General features: G+C 39.0%; 1 protein-coding gene across 1 annotated transcript in view; it reads left to right on the forward strand.

The window, feature by feature from the left end:
- Positions 1-12,571: 12,571 nt before the first annotated feature.
- LOC124167748 (UDP-glycosyltransferase UGT5-like) overlaps positions 12,572-21,088 on the forward strand; it is a 59,731-nt gene continuing 51,214 nt past the window's right edge. The window contains exon 1 of the mRNA XM_046545761.1: positions 12,572-12,743. The gene's annotated coding sequence lies outside the window, so the exon portion shown is untranslated. The remainder of the gene's footprint in view (positions 12,744-21,088) is intronic.

The following is a 21,088-nucleotide window of genomic DNA, read 5'->3' on the forward strand; positions in this document are numbered from 1 at the left end:
ATTCACTAAACTGGTTATCACTTCCGTATCGAAGGCACAGACACAGAGAATACATTTGGTATACTGATACGCTCCAAACTCGGTTAGGTACGAGGGACAAGTGAGGGAAGGAAAAAAAAACGAAAAAAGCTCTGCAAATGTAATTTGAAACATTGTGTGGAGATATAATACCTCGAGCTTCCACTTGAAGCATAGAATGATATAGCCATTGAAAAATGGCACTCTCGAAAAAAACATGAGAAACCGAAGACGAAAAAAAAATGAAATTCGAGCTGAAATGTGTTACCAATACCCTCCCTTCACAGAAGATAACATTGTCTCGTCAGTGCATAAGGAAATGTAGCTTAAATTTCAAGTTCTATACATCGCTTGATGATTCAAGGAAAACGCTACTTTGACGCCCATTGGCGTCTCACTAGTAGCGTCCAGCAGCTATGCGAGACGCCATATGGCGTCTCACTAACTCGAATTTGAAGTTATGTGAGACGCCCTATGGCGGCGCGTGGCAGGGAACGTGTTAATACTTGTATAGCGTTTTCCTTAATATTTACAAAAAATATTTTGAAAAGATCTTACCCTAGAGAATGCAACATAAAGTTAGCCATGAGAGAATACAGGGTCAGGCAGGAATAAGCCAGATCTTTGTAAAGTCTGACCCTGAGCCTTGTTAATAGTCATCGCATAGGAAACCATAATGGGAAATTGTCTGAGAGTCAAATTAAAAGGCATGGTGGGATCCGGCGGCGTTAACTGTATTCTTGGGATGAGGACAATCTTGCCGGAATCGATTTTTTAATCGATTATTTTTTTTAACCAATTTTAGGAAACAATAGCAATATTTAGGAAGTAAGATATGCCGTCGCATGTTCCCTGATAAATTCTGTACATTTTGGTATCTCATTTGTAGAGTTTGGTTGCGTATAAGTTGAGAAAAAGGTATCTATACAGTAGAAATAATATAGAGGATTTTTACTACCAAAATGATGTAAATTGTATTTCCAGGCCTTTCCTGAACCGCCGTTGCTTGGGGGGAAGGGGATCGCCACCCCAAGCCATTCCATCCCCCCAACCGCCAAGGCATATTCCTAGTTAAGCCCCTGATTCACAGCCGTCATCAACATTGTCATGAATCCTAAATCGAGCGTCTTTCGTGTACACCGGAAGAAAGACAAAAATTGTTTTTAGTGCTGACCTTGAACTTCAAAAACGTAAAAACCTGTTTTTTTACTTAAACGTACATTTTTATGACACGGGTGAAAAATGAGAGAATTTACGTAAAATCATTGACAACAATGCATCTCGCTGTGAAAGCCTACGCTCCAAGCCAACTACATTGTTTATATTTACTTTGATAATACGCTACAAACTTCCCTTAAGCCTGAATCACACGATCATTTTTTTTCGTCGCGAAAGTAATCACTATCGCGATCACTTTTCCCGCCGCGAAAAGCGATCGCTCTAGTGATCATTTTTCTGAATCACACGGTCACTCCCGCCGTCGCTTTTCGCATCATTTCCGATATCACAGCTCGTTGTCATAGGACCTGCATCACGAAATTATATAGCGTGTTTGTTTATCTATGTCGTTCCCACAATTGTCAAACGTTGCGCTGTAATCGCTCCATACGGGAATGCGTTCCGATTGGCTGATATGGGGTTTTAGGGACGGTTTTAGCGATGGACCGGAAGCGACCGGACTAGTGATGAAAAATTGCGATGGGAATCCTCATCGCGATCGCGAAAACGACGACGGCGACGATCATTTCGCCTAGGGATCGCGATAGTGATCACTTTCGCGACGAAAAAAATGATCGTGTGATTCAGGCTTTAATTTGACAACAGGGTAGTTTCCTTCACCAAAGAAAACGAAAGCCATTGATTGCGATTCGTTACCCACCATTAGTGTATTTATAATATACAAATTATTTTGTTTTAGAAATCCCAGTTTAAACGAATGGCAATGGTCAATTTTAACCGCATTTGAAAAAGGCCAGATTTGCGCCCATGCAATACCACTCCACGTGACGTCACAGGGACCTAGTTTCTATATGAGTAGATAGGAGTTTTACATTGTCTAAGATTACCAATGCATGCATGAGGCTCAGAGCTCAGGGAAACATGTCTTAATAATCACCTATTAAAACTGGCTAAGGTCGGAAACTTTTCTTCGTTTGATAAGGTATTAATAATCCTTATTTAAGCCAATCGCTACCAGCTAGCATGGTACTCTGCGACCAGCTAGCTTCCTGCGTCGTATCAGTGGTCAGAACCTCGCCCCAAGGTCACCTCACTTGCGGCAGCGGGAACCAGAACGACGTCACACGGAGTTTTTCCCGGCATTCATACTTACCCGTCGCGTTTTCGCGCGCTTGAAAATTTTCACTTTTCATTTAATCGCAAAAAAATAGATATCGTCATTTAAAAATCAAAAAGTGTGAAATACGTACTCCAGAAGTAATAATCTTTCGATTTAGGCAATAGAAAAATAATAGGAAACCACTCTTTTGCTTAAAATGAAGGTCAATAAATATTTCATACTTGTTCGCGGTCGCACTTTATAATTAGCTCTTTTCATGGGCCAAGTTGCCTGTCTGCACAACAACTGATTAGTTTTATAACGGAACAATTTATTTTATATTCATTTTCTAAATTTTATCAACAAAGTTTTAATATTTATATCTACCAGAAAATGGTTATTAAAATGTGAAATTAATATAACCAAAATCTGAATATATTTGCACTTGACCATTTAAACTTGCAGCCAATTATATGCTTCCTTTCACAGACTCTTTGGTCCCGGCCACTTGCCTTTAATCACGCGGATGGGTAGCTCCAGAGGTGATTTTGCGTAAATTCTCTCATTTTTCACCCGTGTCATAAAAATGTGCGTTTAAGTTAAAGAAAAAACAGATTTTGACGTTTTTGAACTTCAACGTCAGCACTGAAAACAATTTTTGTTTTGCTTCCGGTGTAAAACAAATACACTCGAATTAGGATTCGTGACAATGTTGATTGTTGATGGCTGTGAATCATGGGCTTAACTAGGAATATGCTTTGGGGGTGGGGGGGATGGAATGGCTTGGGTTGGCGATCCCCTCCCCCTCCCCCAAGCAACGGGGGTCCGGGAAAAGTTTTGTAAAATGGCATGCCTGGAAATACAATTTACATCATTTTGGCAGTTAAAATTTTACTTTAAACAGATGACATCATTATACGTAAAAACTAGAAAATAGCTATATATTTTTAATTTCTCTGAGGCTTTGAGGGGGAATCTATCCCCTCATCCCCTCCTATAGTTACGCCACTGCTTTGACTACATGTTGGTGAATAATTTATACGATAGTTCAATTTTTATTCCATCACTAATAACAGCTGTGTATTTGCAATTATATTCCCAGTGAAGTATCGTAACGAAACATCTCTTTGATTACAATACGTTTACCACAAAGTTTGATCGTTCTTCAGAGCCATCGTCTCCCGGATTGGAATGCTAATATTTCAACAATAATTGCTGGAGTCTTGTAATTTGTTTAAAATATTTCACGACTCATGTGCGTATTATTTGAAGGATAAAACTTACCGTCGTACTCGACAAAATATCAAGTTATCATCATTTGCGGTCCCCATCTCCTATACTTGAGATACAACAACGGTAACAGAAATGTACCAGACGTAGTAAACTGTATTGAAATTTTGTCAATTCACGATGATGATGATGAATAACCTTTTAAATTTCCCGGTTGTATGAGAGCATAACGAGGGCAGAATTTAGGTACACAAGAAGTTCCTGAACTGGCCGCTTTCAGTTGCGTTAATTTTTTCCGCCACTGTAGAATGTGTGCTTCATTGACGAGGCTTACCTCCGCCTAGGATAAATGGGACGAATAAAATATTATATTAATATCCTAAACATTATTACATTGATGCAGGTTTCCAATCTTTAATAACTTACTCTTACTCCTGTGGCCATTGTAAACCTAAGTGGTCTTTGGCCTCACCAACCATGCGCCTCCATGTACTTCTGTCTTCTGCCAGCTCTATGTCTGCTCCCATTCTTCTCAAGTCCTTCGTCACCTCGTCAATCCATCGCATCCTTGGTCTTCCTAGCAAATCCTAGCATCCTCGGTATTCTAACAAATGTACACGTTTCCCACTAAATCTTTGGTATAGAATGAAAGAATGAATCATTATTATCTGAATTAAGTATATTCTCAGCTTTAGGTACCAACGGCGAGTTTTTGTTTCGTAAAGATAATATGACAACAATTGATCGGTCTAATCTTTGCCTCCAAAATGTTTATTGTAATCGTCCACCATACTGGGCTTAGTTGAAACCCTTCCCCGCCTGCCCGCAAAATCGTGTCCATACTCGGAGGAAATCATCTTCACATCTCTTCATTATCAGAATGACTGTACAGTATGTTTTCTCTGTACAGCATGTTTTTGCAGACAATGGAAAAGGTTCACGCTGTCGTAAAAGTTATCCCTGTACACAGCGTGCCCCTTATTTTTTAAATTTGCCAACAATTTATGAGTGACTTTCTCTGCGTTCCATGCTCCCCCCACTTTTTTACCCTCGGTGCCACAATATATCAAGCAATCCAAATCCAAACCGCGTGGTTCAGTGATAATGTACAATTTTATTTCATATTTGTGACGTTTGTAAGGAATGACTTGTTTTAATAGTAACTGTGGATAACGTCAACTCCATAGAACCATGGATTCGTCTAGACTCACAGCCCTTTCCACGTAGTACAATTCACTCATACTTGCATAGAATGTATCATGCAAGGGTCGTATATTGTAAAATAGATCACTGGGTAAGTGTTCGCATTCAACCACATTTCTATCTTAGTGCATAGCGCGCAATATTTGCAAAAGCTATCTCGAGACATGTATATGAAAAAAACAGGGAGATAATATATTTCAGATTTTTTCCAATAATATTATAATCTACTAAGAGAAATAAAACCCATCGGAAATAGAAGGTCAAATAAGTTTCCAATTATCTTCGACTCAAGACTTATTCCAAGACGATATTCTAATTTGGAGAAGTATTATTTCGAACCACATATTCAGCATTGATATTCGTTTCTGTTGCAACTCAAAAAACATCATTGGCAATGAGTCGTAAGTCGTAAGGATTCCCGCTGGGAACATTTAATTTTTGTCCTGAGGTGCCAGTAAAAGGGATATCTGTTACTTGGAGTTCAGCTTTGTACCATAAATCGAAGTTATTTGAGTGCTTTCGGAACAGTTTTGATGAAGAAGCATGGGCGTTTTCTTCCTGACTCTCTTTGGACGACTCCTCTGGAATTCCTTCCTGGGATGCATTATCTTCCTTGCTGTCCATCTCCTCATCAAACTGCATAAGGATATCCACAAACTCTTAATTAGTCTTTTTCTTCAAAATTCTCTAAGGATATTCATCTCTTTTTTCATCGCGTTCCCGCTTAACCAGACGTTGATGCCACTGACTCCTCAGCCATCTAATGTAATGGGAAAAAATCAAGATATTCAGGTAACCGGTGACACCTCCGATGATACTTCAGAGGATAGATATCTCCGAAAATCGAGCATATCAATCTATTCCGAAGGCCACGAGCACCTAGTACTTTCCTGTGGCAGCGTCGTACTTGCAATGATATTTCGGCCAGAGGGCGTGGAGGGATGAGAGTGAAAGGAATGCCTCGACGACTTTGTTTTTATAGGCCATACGAAACGATATCCGCATGAAATGAGACGAAATATTACCCTTTTATTTCACACATTATCGTGATCGTCTTGGAATTCCCGGTGTTACATTTCCGTCCTACCGGCATTGAATTTCATTCTCAAGGTCAATGCTAATGGATCCTGTGTAAAATATTTTATCTTGAAATAGTGGTCGATTTCAGTTCCGTGTGTAATGTATACGCAGAGTGGTAATTATAAACCTATCTGTCAGGTTAACAAAGTACATAGCCTTTGCGATTGAACCGTAATATAACGAGACACTTGTTTATAATATTGTGTTTCGGGGTTTTGTGGAACAAGTGATTGAATGCTCAACAAAATTTTTGATTATATTTCAGCAAAATTCGGCAACATTACGGCATGTTTACATAATCAATAGGGTATATGGAAGAATAAAAGAAGAGTGCAATGGATTATAATTCATTATTATCGAATTTATGGTGATAATTTCTTAGAGCTAACTTTTTCCACGTTATGCACGATAAAGGGACATGTATAGAAAATTCTGGCATCGAACCTGGCTCAATCACGCGTATTACTTTTTCAAAGGATTTATTATAGCTAAACGTAATATCTTTTATGTACAAAAGAAGCAGCCATGACAATTGTCCAAACCAACGTGTTCACATATTTTTGCAATCTTCGGATATATCGACACATTTCCACATATTCGGATAAACTGAATATAAAACTTTATTTGACATAAATAATATTTAGAAGAGATTTTATAAGGCATACGAGACCCATTTATCTCCAGTTCCGAGACAATTTAGGTCAGAAAAATTAAAATATCAAAAAAATTACGAAAAAATAGAAAAAAGATGAAAAAGTATTTACCTAAATAATGAAAGGTGAATCCTAGAAACGACGGCCAATACTGGATGGTACGGAATGTAATAGAGCAGCGAGAGGTAATTTGGAGCGCCCAAGACGTTCTCGGCTGATTCTATGGGCATTTGAAAACGGGTCGAAGCAGGACGCACGGGTGCGTCCTCCGCTCAGCATAATAGTTTGCGCAGGACGCACCGGTGCGTCCGCCGCAGCGAAAGTGTTAAATAAGGATTATTAATACCTTATCAAGCGAAGGAAATTTTCCGACCATAGGCAGTTTTAAAAGGTGATTTTTAAGACATGTTTCCCTGAAGTCTGTGCCTCATGCATGCATTGGTAATCTCAGACGATGTAAAACTCCTATCTACTCGTACAGGAACTAGTGCCCCGTTTACACAACGATCGTAGCGACGTTGATTCGTACGCGCGTAACTTCAAAACGTCGTGTAAACGCGCAGAGTTACCATCGTAGGCCTAAGTACCTAGCACTGCCGAACTTACGATGGTTAGCGCTAGTGCGCCAAGAAGAAAGAGTTAGGAAATGAAGATCGATGCATATACGAATCTTTCGCGCCGTTTCAATCTTGATACGATAATTGATGTTTCATAAATAACTCTAATATATATCAATGATATATGGCAACGATTGAAGACATTATTGAGCAGGTAATGGAAGGAAGTTATGGGAAAGTTTTTTCTGATGTTCTATTTAGCAAATGATATCGGATATTCTATACTATACCAGTTTTATGTATTTCTTTATTTACAGGTTAACCCATAACCATATATCCTTAGATTATACTTCACAGATGATGGAAAATAACAAACACACACAAAATGTTAACTAATTAAATCGTTGTATACAGGATTTCACGAAAAAATTCGCCAGAAAGAACTATAACATATTCTCTCGAAGAATCTAGATTCTTAAAGGCTTCACGGACTGTTATGACTAATTTAGTTATACCTCATCATTCTGGATACCTGGGAGTTGTAGACATAATTTGCTCTATGGTAATTAAAACAAACAGGTAGAATTTCAATAGTTTTGACGGGATCCATTAAAATTTACCAATAAAGGAGATAGGATCAATCTAAATGGGAATTGATAATTTTGTAGAGGAATAGGCCATTGTTGGAGGATCCTATGTCGTGCAAGAGTTTTCAAATTGACTAGGGATTGAATATATGAAGTGTTGTAATCAGACAGTGAGATTCCTAAATCGTAATTATTTAATTTGAGAAATTTATTTTGGACACGTTCAAGCCGGATTGGGTCGATATTATAATAAAGTGACCAGTTACCAATATATTCCAATTTGGACCGTAGCAAAGCGACATATCCACTGTCTTTACCGCGTGAATATTGTTAAATTTTGGGCAGATTCCCATAATAAATCCTACAATCTTTAAATTTTTACCGACAGTTCGGTCTAGCTTTAGTTTTAGCATATGAAAACACTAATATTCTTTTGCTTCTTAATTTCCAGGATTTCAATTTTCTCACGCAGTCCCGTCGTCAGTTGTTATCTGACACAATTCCCCAACGAGGGCAGCACTGAGTTACGATGGTAACTTTTAGACGTGTAAACGTGCCGTAGTCCCGATCAACCTCGATACAATCGTAGTGTAAACTGTGAAGGTCCCTGTGAAGTCACGTGGAGTGGCATCACATGGGCGCCAATCTGGCCTTTTTCAAATGCGGTTAAAATTGACCATTAACATTCTGCTAAACTGGGATTTCTAAAACCAAATGATTTCAATAATCTAATTTTTTTAAACCATTTCAAATTATTTCAATTGAATCTACACATTATTGCGCAATGGTTCAGAAACATGAAAAAATCTTCCGCGTTCAATTCGGACTCGTGAATAAAAATGGATTGTTGATATGCATTTAAATGACAAGGCATCCTTTGTGTGAAACCTTTTCACCATGAAATAATAATAATTCAATTGAACTCCAATTTTACACGGCAAGTCAGTAAGTGGGTAGATTGATGATATTATACCAAGGCGGTTTCTCATTTTAAGCATAACACAGTATTGCTCGTAGAAATTGACCTACATTTACATAAATGTATATGTTAATACTGAAGCTAATAATAAAGCCCTTAATTTAAAGGCAATTTGTCATTTATAAATTTATTTAATGAATAGAAAGCTTTTTATTTGTTTTGCTATTAAAAAATAATATTTAGTTATTTATTTACAAAACTCCCATAAACAAGGCATAACGGATTTTATGAAAGAGGATCCAACATTAAATATGCAAAATATAAACACAATTGCCCTCGGTAAGAACTACTCGTATAGGCGGGAATCGAACTCGCGCCTTTAATATTTCAGGCGACGACTTTACACTACCGTTATAGAAACCAACAATTTCACTATTATTTTGGTGCATCATGTAAGTCGAGAAGATCAATACTTCCGGAATGATTATGCAAAAATAAAAGTAACAATCATCATGTACAACTTATTTTACTATCCACTGACTAATGATGACAGATCAGTCAAAAACTTGAGAGCCAAAAAAATATCTTTTCAATGATAAAGAACAGTTGGAACGGTCATTGAATTTTTGATAAAGCTACGCTTTTCGATAGCTCTTTATCATCGGTTGATAACGAACGATGACTTTTCGGCGATATAGTGGGCTTCCTCAAAGGCCGTGGCTAAAAATAATTCGGGAAACGATTCCGATGAGTCATGGCACTACATTCTAGATTATTCAGTTTTTCATTGGTCCTTCCTTCCGATTCGTAGAATGTCACAGGACATAGGAATATTCCCACGCAGCCTTTGCGTGCCTCTTAAGGGCGTACCCAGGATCATAATTAGGGTGGTGCAAGCCATGGTCTAGGGAGGGGGAGTCAAACCAAGTTGTGACATATGTTATGAGATTATTTCCTTGAAAATTTGTTTTATTTTAGTTATATATCTGATACTATTACATATCATTCTTCGTGAGTTTAAAGAAATTTTTTAATGCTTTCGTTTCAATTCAGTACTGATTTTGCTTAAAGACTTTTGCGATTTTTGCTTCTGAGGGGGGGGGGGGCCGCTGCCCCCCCCTTCCCCTCCCTGGGTACGCCCATGGTGCCTCTAGCATTGCTCGAAGAGCATTACTCCCGTTCTGCCTAATATCTCCAAGAAGAAGGGTTTCTTGAATAAATAACTATTATCGTAGTAGTGTCCATCGGCGTGCTCTCTGCACCCAGATTGACTTTGCTGGTCTACCGGTTGTCACCTTGTTGCTTGTCAGGGCCCAATCATGAGAGTTTAGGACCAATAGCGAGAAATGGTCATCATGCCAATGGTCAACGATGCCTCATCATGTGGCCATCTAAGTTGTTCCCGTTTCCTACTAATAGTTAAGAGGTTTTTTTTTTATTTTTTGCGCTAGAGCGTAAATCATTTATCCTATACAAATACGCTGCATTTATCTTGAAACGGAATATTCCAGGTTTCCCTGACGGTAACTAACTCTGCTTTTACCTTCCCATAAGGGTGTAGGAATACTAGTGGTAGTATTCAAATTGTAGCAGATTTTGATTTTGTGAAACCCGTGAACCGGATATTACCAGGGGAACTAAAGGTTTATATTTGTTTACCATCTTTGAAAAGTATGTTGGATGTTGTAAATGCAGGTTAGATGCCGAAATGAATCAATATTTATCACCGTGAACTGATTTTGACTATGATTTTGACAATTATTCCGGTAAGTATAACATACATTCGGCTTTGATTGAAACTAAATATACTGATTTCCTTGAACGCCCATCTATGATGAAATCAAAAGTCACTGAGATCCTCTACGCGCATACCTACGTCATTGATCTTTCCAATTTAAATTTAACCCACTTCCCGATAAGCTATCACCTGGAAATACTCAGTACGGATGAGAACCAGATAAAGATGCATTCTTACGCTATTTCTAGTTCTTCAGAGGAAGAATGAACCGCTATTTTCGACAGCTTACATCTGTATTATTCGCTCAGCTGCAGCACAAATTTAAACGCTTTGATATAATTCAGAACAGTTTCCGGTTTTACACCTCACAGAGAATGAAAACAATCGAGTTTAATAATAGTATTACAATATATTAAAAGATTAGCCTAAAAACGCGTTTTTCTTTCAATTAAAAAGAAGAAAATCCTACAATAATAATTATTAAACGAATTGAAAACTCGGAAACCTCACATTTTCATTTAAACTAAAAAGAAGAAAATAACCAATCACGCTGACTTGTCCCAAGGTCCCTTGCTTAAATTTTTCAGGCACAAGACAACATATCCTACACCAAATCAATTTGAACATCTTTCATTAAGTTCTTTCTCGCAAGTATTCATGAAAATACCGGAACTAAATCCTCAAAATGCAGTAGATAAACTAGGAATACCTATGCTTTGGGGGGGGGACGAGATGGCCTGAGGTGTCGACCCCCTCCCAGGCAACGGGGTCCGGAAAATTTTTGAAAAATGACGTGCCAGCAAATACATTTTACATAATTTTGGCGCTAAAAATTTAACTTTAAGCAGATGTAGCTTTAATGTATATCAAAACTAGAAAATAGTTTTAAATATTTTTATTTTATTTTCTATGAAGCTTTGGGGGGGATCTATCCCCTTATCCCCCCCATAGTTACACCACTTCTCAAATGTGTGATGATGATGACTTTATATCTCTCCAGTCCCAAATGTTAACCTCCTCGTTCCTGGCGTACTGTATACAATACATTCACGTTAAAATTTTCTTCCGCCTGGCTGAGTGTTTATTGCAACTAGCTATACGCTTCCTGACCGATGACAGCACCATACAGATGCATGATTCGCCGAAATCGCTAATGCTGTTTGTTATCATCTAATTAAATATAAAACATGCAATTCAGACCTAAAATAGCAATAGATATGTCCCGGGAGTTAAAAGTTAAAGCGAATGTGTAAAACTAAACGCGGGATCCTAGGCCAGGGAGGGTGGTATATTTTCTTCTTGGATCGGGACCATAATCCTAGGGCTAGACCATAGAGTTATTAAAGCACTATATACTCTATGAGCTAGACAGTGGCGGATACATAAGGGGGTCTCTGGGGGCGCCCCCCCCCCCTTGCGGGCTGCCCGCATTGTCGAACATTGCAGAACCACAATTGTAACTTTTTTATATCATTAGATAGCATTGTCATGCATATGCGTATACTCAGTTTTCATAAAACTATCTTTAATTTTGCATGTAACTCGATTATTTTTCATTACGATAAAAGTATAGGTAGCTCAAAATATCTTTTGCGCCCACCTTGAGTTTTTTCCAGTGTTTGTGAGTCCTCCTTGGAGGAAAGTCAGGAGGGATTCCTCCCAACTCCTTAACTCCGAAACTCTTGGGAGGAGAACTCTGTTCAGAGGAAATAAAGAAACTCTCGGAGTTATTTTTTCTCCTCTAGCATGTGTCAAGGAGTTAATCAAAAAGCTTTCCCCTGAAAAGAGTTTCCTCCCAAAAGAGCTAGAGCAATACAAAAAAGTATCTGCGGCACACATGGCAGAGCTCTGGACAGAGTGAGGCATCTCCTCGGAGGATGAAAAAAGTTGAAAAAAAAATTTCAGGTCATAATGAAACAATTCAAATCACAAAACAAAACGATAACAAAAAAACAAACAAAAAAAGCGTTTTTTTTAGAGGTTATAAAATTACTATAAGCTTTACTATAATAAAACTTTTTACTGCATCCGTTACTGCGGCTAGACACCGCTTAAGAGTAAAGGTGACCCTGGCGCTGCTACCAGCACTTCAAAGTTGTTGGGCAAGGATGACCGAGCGAAACCACAAGGGCGTAGATGAGTCGCTGGTTGCCAGCCCAAATAACGACGGTGTCCCTTTTTTCGAAGGCTTTCCGAACGCGGCACAAGCCACTGCACCCCATCCCACAACCCAACCGCCTCCCCTCCATCTATCTCCGTCCCCCCCTCCCTCCATCGAATGGACTCTCTCCACCACGTCGCAGCTAGAGGCGCGCACAGCACAGCTCGGCGCAACACTCGCAAGCCGGCCGGCATCAGCAACGGCGAAGCCGAAACCACGTCAACCTCATCGGGGAAGAGAGGCCATCATCACCATCCTTTCTGGTCGGAAGCCGGCGAGCCCCTCTTCGGCAGGTCACCGTCCTCTGCTCACGCCTAAGGTGAGTTTCGGGAAGCGGTTGGCTCACGTGAATTTCCTCCACGTCGCCGGTCATCAAAACTACGTAACTTTCAATCTCTCTGGGCTCGAAAATAATCGCAAAATTAGGGCGATAGAAACTTACGTTTCAACTTCTAGGTCATCGAATCGTGGTACTATTTTTCTAGGTTCAAAATATCTCAAAAAATAATGGTGATAGACGCTAACGTCAACCCTACATCGCTAGAGTTCACTAGGCTAGCCTTTCATCGAGATGCCGAACTATTTTTCTAGGCTCAAAAGGTTCCTCAAAATAATGGTGATAGATGCTAACGTCAACTCTACGTCGCTAGAGTTCACTAGGCAAGCCTTTCATCGAGATGCCGAACTATTTTTCTAGGCTCAAAAGGTTCCTCAAAATAATGGTGATAGATGCTAACGTCAACTCTACGTCGCTAGACTTCACTAGGCTAGCCTTTCATCGAGTTGCCGAGGTATTTTTCTGGGTTCGAAAGAGGCCAGAAAGTAAAGTTGATAGACGCTAACATTTACTCCCCACTCGTCTCTAGTCTAGCCTTCGTACGAGTTGCGGAACTATTTTTCTAGGTCCTACACGGAGGCTATAATACAATAGTGATATTTGATATATATCATCCACGTCATCCCTACGTCACGTAGGTCATCAAAATGGGGAACTATTTTTCTAGGCCTAATGGAGATAAGAAACTAATCAGTGGCGAGCATGGATTACATCTTTGGGGATTTCAGGATCAGTGCAAGGTTGTAATCACTTATTTTACGTTAGGGCGCTTGGTGGTATTTTAATGAAAATAGATTATGATACACATGAATGTTTAATAACACACAATCTGTCCATACCGCCCCACGTATGATTCATTAGCCAATGTAAACAGCGATTAAGTAATTTTTCCTGAATTCCCTCTTTCGTGGGGAGGGCCTTAGGCCCTCACTATATCTAACTACCCCGCTAGCCACCTCAATAGTCCTGTGGAGGGGGGGGTGTTAGGATGCCACCCGTATATGTAAGTCCCCCTCAAAATTGTCAGAGATGTGGAGGCACGTAAGCGAGAAAAAAGCTTCTATGAGAGCTTTTCATATTTGGGAGGGGGTCCAAGTCATTTACGAAGTATACTAAATCTATTTCTTAAATTTCAATTGTGAGATATATATACTTCCATATTTTCCATTCATATCTGTTTTCACTAATATACTTTTCTGCTTACCTTGTTTTGTACCTTTTTATTTGACCCCCAAACGTACGAGTGCAAGAATCCGTAAAAACATTGTATGGCCATTGTGAAATTTTACTTTTATTCGAAACACTAATAACCCACACTTATTACAATCAAGTATCATTATGTAAAATAAATTGCATTGATCCTGGAATCTCCCAAGATGTAATCCATGTAGCCACTGATTAGTCTATAGTCTCCATTAGGCCTAGAAAAATAGTTTGTTTTTCCTCCCCTTCTGGTATAAGTATATACACCCCCATCTATCCGTCCATTAGATTCTTGCTGAGTGACATGCAGGTTTAGATCTCAAGACCATGATGAATCCTGTGTGCTGAGCCCAAATATTGTAGAACCTTGCACACGTTTCGTCGGCATCTCACACATGTTAAACCAAAACAATGACACAACGAAACCTAGAAGCCATGTTTCGTGGCACCACGGCCAAATTTATAAGCTTCCATGGTCGCATTTCGTCATAGTAACGGCAATTAGCGCGTAGTCCAGAAATCTAACCGCACTCACAAATAGTCAGCTGACTGCGGTGAGCGTGGTGTTTCCCAAGCGCATTTCTTCGAAGCGCCAATTCAGCGGCTGCGGTTACTAAAAATAACCACTTGAGTGTCCGCCCATTGTATCTAGGACTTAAATTTTGCTATTTCCGTTTATTCCATCCAAAATTATTTAAAAAATCATTCTTACTTGGGCTGCTAATTTGGTTGGCATCCACATACTCCTCGAAATGGAAAATGGCTAGACCTAAAGCTTATATGTTCACATAAGTGGAACATCTGGAAATATTCGGGTAGCCTTAGCAGCTCATTTTTGGACAGAGGGCAGCAATTTTCTGCGTAAATAATTTGACTGTGGAATGAGAAAAATGAAATGACACTGCTATATCGTTTTATGTATATAGTACGAATTTTTCCCGCAAAGATTCGTCAAATAACCGAATGCGATTGATGCAGGGGTATAAACTTAACAGATTATTTGCTCTATGCTTATCAACCACTTATTTATAGGGGAAGTGATGATCAGTTTCAATCGACAGTTCGATTTTTTATGGTAATTCAATGAGTTGATCGTACTTAAAAACATTGAATAAACGCTGATGTATGTGAATAAATTCACCTAATTGTTGGCATTATGCTGAAGTAAAAGAATTATATACCGACCCTCCAGAAAGGACACAATATATTTCAACATATTATTGAATTTTATTTTACTATCAATCACATTTGACGTAATTTAATCAAAATTTAAAGTTTTCCCAACGGATCATTCCAACACTGTGACCTTGGTCAAAAGTCACCGTCATCACTAGCGTCGAACGTCACTGAGGTACGAGCGATAGTTCTTACTTGAAAGTGTTCAATTAGGACTCCCATTCATGTTTTCTCCGACCTCTGGAGAGCGAATAACGAACACATTGGCAAATGCTGCCCTCTCAATTGCTGGTGTACGTCGGAATCTATGCATATGTTTTACGTTTCAAGGTGAAACAGAGACCTTTCCAACTTTTCATCATCATTAGTCATCAATCTTAAGAATGGTTTGACGCAGCTCTCCACTCCGCTCTCCTATCCTCCAGCCTTTTCATGGTGACGAATTTCTTCTCTTTTACATTCTCTATCCTATGAAACTCATTCGGAGCCCTCCCTTGCCCTTCTCACCTTTCAGCTGTCCCTCTACGATCGTTTTCATCAACCCACTACGCCTCATTAGGTGGCCAACTAAGTTGTCCCTTCTACTCTTTACTGTTTCAAGAAGACTTCTCTTTTCTCCCACTCTCTTTAGCACTTCCTTATTACCAACTCGGTCGATTCATTTTATCTTCATCATTCTTCGGTAGCATTACATTCCGAATGATTCCACTCTTGGCTTCTCTGCTGCTGTCAACGTCCAAGCCTCGCTTACATTGAGAAACATACTCCATATGTAGCATCTGATGAATTGTTTCCTCACTTCTACCCTTGTATTTTCAGCTTCTAACCTTTCATATCGAGCAAAATTTCGTAATTTCCAATCGAATTTCTATTTCGTGAGTGAATCGTCAATCAATTGTTGCGCTAGGCCTCACACGCTATAGCGGAAACAAACATAGCCATTCCAGGGGTAGTTCCTTTGTGGGAATGGAGGGGAGAGGGTGGAGGGGAAGCCAGCCAAAAGAACGGAGGTGGAAACGGCCCCGAGGGATAACGAATAGTGGTGACACCAGAAAGTCAGACGACCCTTTCCCAGTTAAAGGAAAAGACCCACCTGGCGGAATACCAATGTCTACAGACACGACGCGTATTTTGGGTTATGATATTACAGCCATAATATCGATGTTAAAATTCGTCGAATAAATTAAATTAAGCATGGATTTCTTTTGAGCAGCAAATAGCGCGCACTAGGCTTAGATTGCTGGGCAGTTCCATTTATAACTGAATTATCTTAATAGATAACAATGCAATAGAACATTTCGATAAAATTGTAAAATACACAAAAATTGCAAAACTTCTAGCTATGCATGATCAAAAAAGATTTATGAAGGTGATTTTCATATGCAGAAATAAAATTAATTATCTAAATACCTTCTAAATTTGCCCAACATTAACATGTGACGGAATTACTACCAGGTCAACCTCCGAAGAGTAATGATTTAAAACATCTTCAAAACTCCGTAAATCGAAGTATAGTGTGGAAAACTTTTATTCAGGCTCTGAATAATGTTTCAAATACTGATTTCATAAAATTCAGTCATATAGCTGTTAATTTATCAAGGTAAAATATTTCCAGCCTAAATTTTAATTAGAGAGAAAAAGTTGACATTTTCATGGAAATGCCCTGCTCGAACAATATAGAATGGATATTTTTCTGAGCGACGCGGAAAACATCATATCAGAAAACCACTATACTTCCAGGTCAGACAGAGGCGATTAATGAAGAGGGATTATTTTATTATTAAACTATGGAAATTACAATTTGTGGTTTTTTATCATGGATATATTGCATTTCCATCAAGTCAAGCCTGAAATGATATTGTACGATGATACTCTGTATATCATCTCCAAGGTGTGTGACAGGAGATGGGTTTCTTCGCCAAATAAGTTGTTTCATTGTTTTGTGTGCTACCGCAGTGATACCACCGTATGCATACGTAGCAGAAATTATCCCTCACGAAGCCTGCATTATTCATTTTTTTTACAGGTAATTACATCTGATATGTACGTGTACCCGCCGCTAATATATGCTGCACTTCCGTGACCATTCCCCCTGATTCCCTCAGTGTTATATTCCTTCTATCAGCGTGGTCGGAAACTAACGCCGCGCCGCCGTTGGTTCTATGCCGGTGGCATGCGTTCTACCGAGGACTCTACGAGGCGGAAATAATTGACTTTCGTGGAGGGCTGTGTGAACCTGGGGTTGGGTAGCGACTTTTATTTTAACTGTCGAAGGAAAGCGTCTGGTTGAGCTCAAATAGTTAACGTATAAAGCCAAACACTTGTAACATCTGACTCTTCATTTTATTCATTTTCAAGATTACAGCATATTTATTAATAAAATAACTGAAAATCTATATTTGGTTTCTTCGTAGAAATCCATTATAAAAATAGAATTCTCCGTGGTTAAAAATGTTTCTGCAGTGGTAAACAAATTTTTATGTTTTTGTGAAATTTTCTAACTATCCATTATTTTATATTGACCGAGTATAATCGATGAAGTGGTTCTAAGTGAAAAAAAATAAATAAAAAATAACACTATCAGCCGATGCACTCCATGCGGTGTAAAATACAGCTATTAAAAGTTACTACCTACTCATGAAAATTCTGTTTGTTCTTCCCAACAACCTGGATAAGTAGGAAATGAAATAAGTATTAGTTCAGCTAAGAATGTGAAACATGACATAGTTTTAGTGGTCGTTGTTAAGTTTTCGGATGAACATCAAATTGATATAATCACAATAAATGTTACATGCTGCCTAATTTGATTAGATAATGTATTTCCATTAAAGTTATAATTCACGGAGAAGAAGAATTATCAGGATCTGAATTAAAACTTTTTATAAGTATAGCAATTGCTACCTTTTCAATTCCTACAATAGAAAAAAGTTGGGGGAAAAAAATATTGGAATAAGCCTATAGATTGTGGGCAGGTACAGAGAGGGTTCTCTTTTATATTGAGGACTGTGGCGGATCCAGGATGGTGATAAGGGGGGGGGGGGGCTAAGTAAAGGGGTAACCTCCCAGCAGTAGAGGGGTCCGTAAAAAATTACCATTGTTTCTAGTGTAAATTGGGTACCCATCTATTATAAATTAGGGGGCAATAGTCCCCTAGTCCCTTACTGTGGTATATGCCCCTGCATTGTAACATACCAAAAGTGTATAAAGTAGGTCCTAAGCTTAGAGCTCATTTGTATTTCAAATCGTTTAAGTAGGTAATTATATCGGAAAATATACATAAATACTTCTGTACAAAGTGGCAACCTCCAAAAATTTCGATTTTATCTAATGTGTGTCTCGACTCAATGTGGGGGCTATAGGCCCCTCAGCCCCCCCACACAGATCCGCCACTGATTGAGGATCAAACATTGCGTTATCGGGAGCGCTATGTTTTTGGCATTGATGATGCGGGGTCGTAAATGCAATGTCTGCATTTGCGGGTATGACTCACTGACTGGAGTACAGCCCTGGATGCGGTGGTAGGGAAAATACGAGCATGGGTGAGGATCAGTAATGGAGGTGCGCCTGAGAAGTGTGACCGTGCTAAGTGGAATATATCCCTGCCAGCCTCGGCGGAAACGCAGTTGAACTCGCCGCGGCGGGCTCGGCCACTACGCCACACTATTTACTACGGACGCGAGAGGAAGTTTTTAAGATCGCGAAATAGAAACTGCGCGTTGCAAGTAACTTTTAACGCAGTCAGGCGCGCGATTACAAAGATAATTACCATAACCACTTTTGAAAAGGCATAACGACCAATATATGTATGCACAAGTCATGCGATTAACTTGAAAAAATACTTCTATAATTTATTTACATACATACCTAACAAAAGCAATAAAAATATTCACAGATTCGAAATATAATTTTCATGAATTTTTATAAATCTGTTCCTAATTGGGGACATTGAAATGTAAACGGTTAAAAGGAAATTGTGGTTTTTAGTTAGTCCCATCATGAGTGGCTGTGAAGAGATGACATGCTGTAAACATTTTTTTAGGAATTCCCAGTTTTTGAATATGAATTGAGAATTTTGCAGCAAAAGAGAGGAGGCTAAGACAAACATAAACGTAGGAAAGCGAAAGGTTGAAGAGGTGAAAGAGTTTTCTTGTTTCTTAACCAGGAAGCCGAATTATCAACGATGGACGAAGCAAGATGGAAATAGTCAGTAGAATAGCGCAGGTGAAGAGGGTTTTTTTACAAAATGAAGAATGTTCTTACAGCCGAGAATAAAAGAATATAAGTTAGGAAACAATTCATCAGATGCTACATATGGAGTATGTTTCTCTATGGAAGCGAGGCTTGGACGTTGACAGCAACAGAGAAGTCAATAGTGGAAGCATTCGAAATGTGGTGATACCGAAGAATGATGAAGATAAAATAGATTGACCGTGTAAGTGAGGAAGAAGTGCTAAGAAGAGTGGGAGAAAAGAGAAGCCTGCTAAAAACCTTAAGCAGAAGACGGGACAACTTAGTAGGCCACATTTTGAGGCACGATGGCCTGGAGAGGACTTTAGTTGAAGGACAAGTGGAAGGGAAGACGGGTGAGGGACGGCCCCGAATGAGTTATATAGGACAAAGGGTTATAAAGGATGTAGAAGAGAAGAAATACGTCGCTATGAAAAGGCTAGCGGATAGGAGAGAGAAATGGAGAGCTGCGTCAAACCAATCTTAGGATTGTCGACCAATGATGACGATGATGAGGATTAGGGTACGAATTCCGGATATGACAAATTGTTTTTCACGACGAATTTCATCATTGCAGTAATTAAATTTGATCTCGTGCGTCTGACTTCGTAAAAATTGTTTGTTACCTGTAGTGATTAGGGAAAACATTGTAGTACTGCTGTACTAAAATCCTGGATGGATTTCCGACTATGCCAAATGATTTTCAGGGTGATTTCATCCCGGATTAAAATCGTGAAATGTTATTTTTTAAATGTGAATATGTTCTGAAAACTTAGCATCCTAAATTGCGGTTAAAGAAATAGGGAAATCGCAAATGAATCATACTCCTTTATATTCTGCAACGCGACGTTACAATAGCAGTAAACATATATATTATCTGCACTATATCGTGAGGGTATCGATAATTTCCGGCGAGTAAACCTTTGGGTTTGATGCTGTCCCTACTTTTGCATTCAATTATGGACAGCTTTTGAAATCTTATCAGTATCGTTTCAACGTCAACATTGTGCTGACCTTGGCACTTTATATCTTTACCCCAGTGTTGCCCATTTTCAATGACTGCTCTACTTTTGTTAATCCTTAACAACCAACCTTTGATACGAGGAATAGGTGTTTGGTATCATTTTTAAGAATGAATTTTGCTTTTGCTTTTTTTTCATTTGTTTATTTAGAAGTTGGTTCCACTTTACGAAATTCCTAAACTAATTCTTCACTGTGTGGTTATTGTGGTCGGTGTGTGTCATTAGAGGGTTTCTTGTAATTTTACTGATACCACTAGTTTATAACTAGTTTTTTTTAACTAGTGATATAAGTAAAAGTGGAATATCCAAGAAGCCTTAGTACCACTTTGACAAAAAATATCAAACCACGATTTTTAAAAATACGGATGGCGTAATATCACGCCCGTAGCAAAAATCGGAGGATTGCACGTGGAGTGATACTATGCCCATAGAACGCAAAGCGTCAATTTCAATGCCTTCTCGTTTCATGCTCTCTGCCATTTTTATTACTCCTGCGTACAGTTCCGGTACAGTGATCTCACTCCAGCCTACTAACTCCCTCTTCGAAATAATAGAGAAAACTTGAGAACAGACTGCTATGGCATTGGCGGGCGATCTATTTTGGTTGAGACTGGAAAGCATCAACAAGAATTAACTGGACGTCACCTCGAACCAAAAATAATGGACAGACGCGCACGGGAATGTTATTACCGGATGCGA

Source organism: Ischnura elegans, chromosome 11 (genome assembly GCF_921293095.1).
Source record: "Ischnura elegans chromosome 11, ioIscEleg1.1, whole genome shotgun sequence".
Lineage (NCBI taxonomy): Eukaryota > Metazoa > Arthropoda > Insecta > Odonata > Coenagrionidae > Ischnura > Ischnura elegans.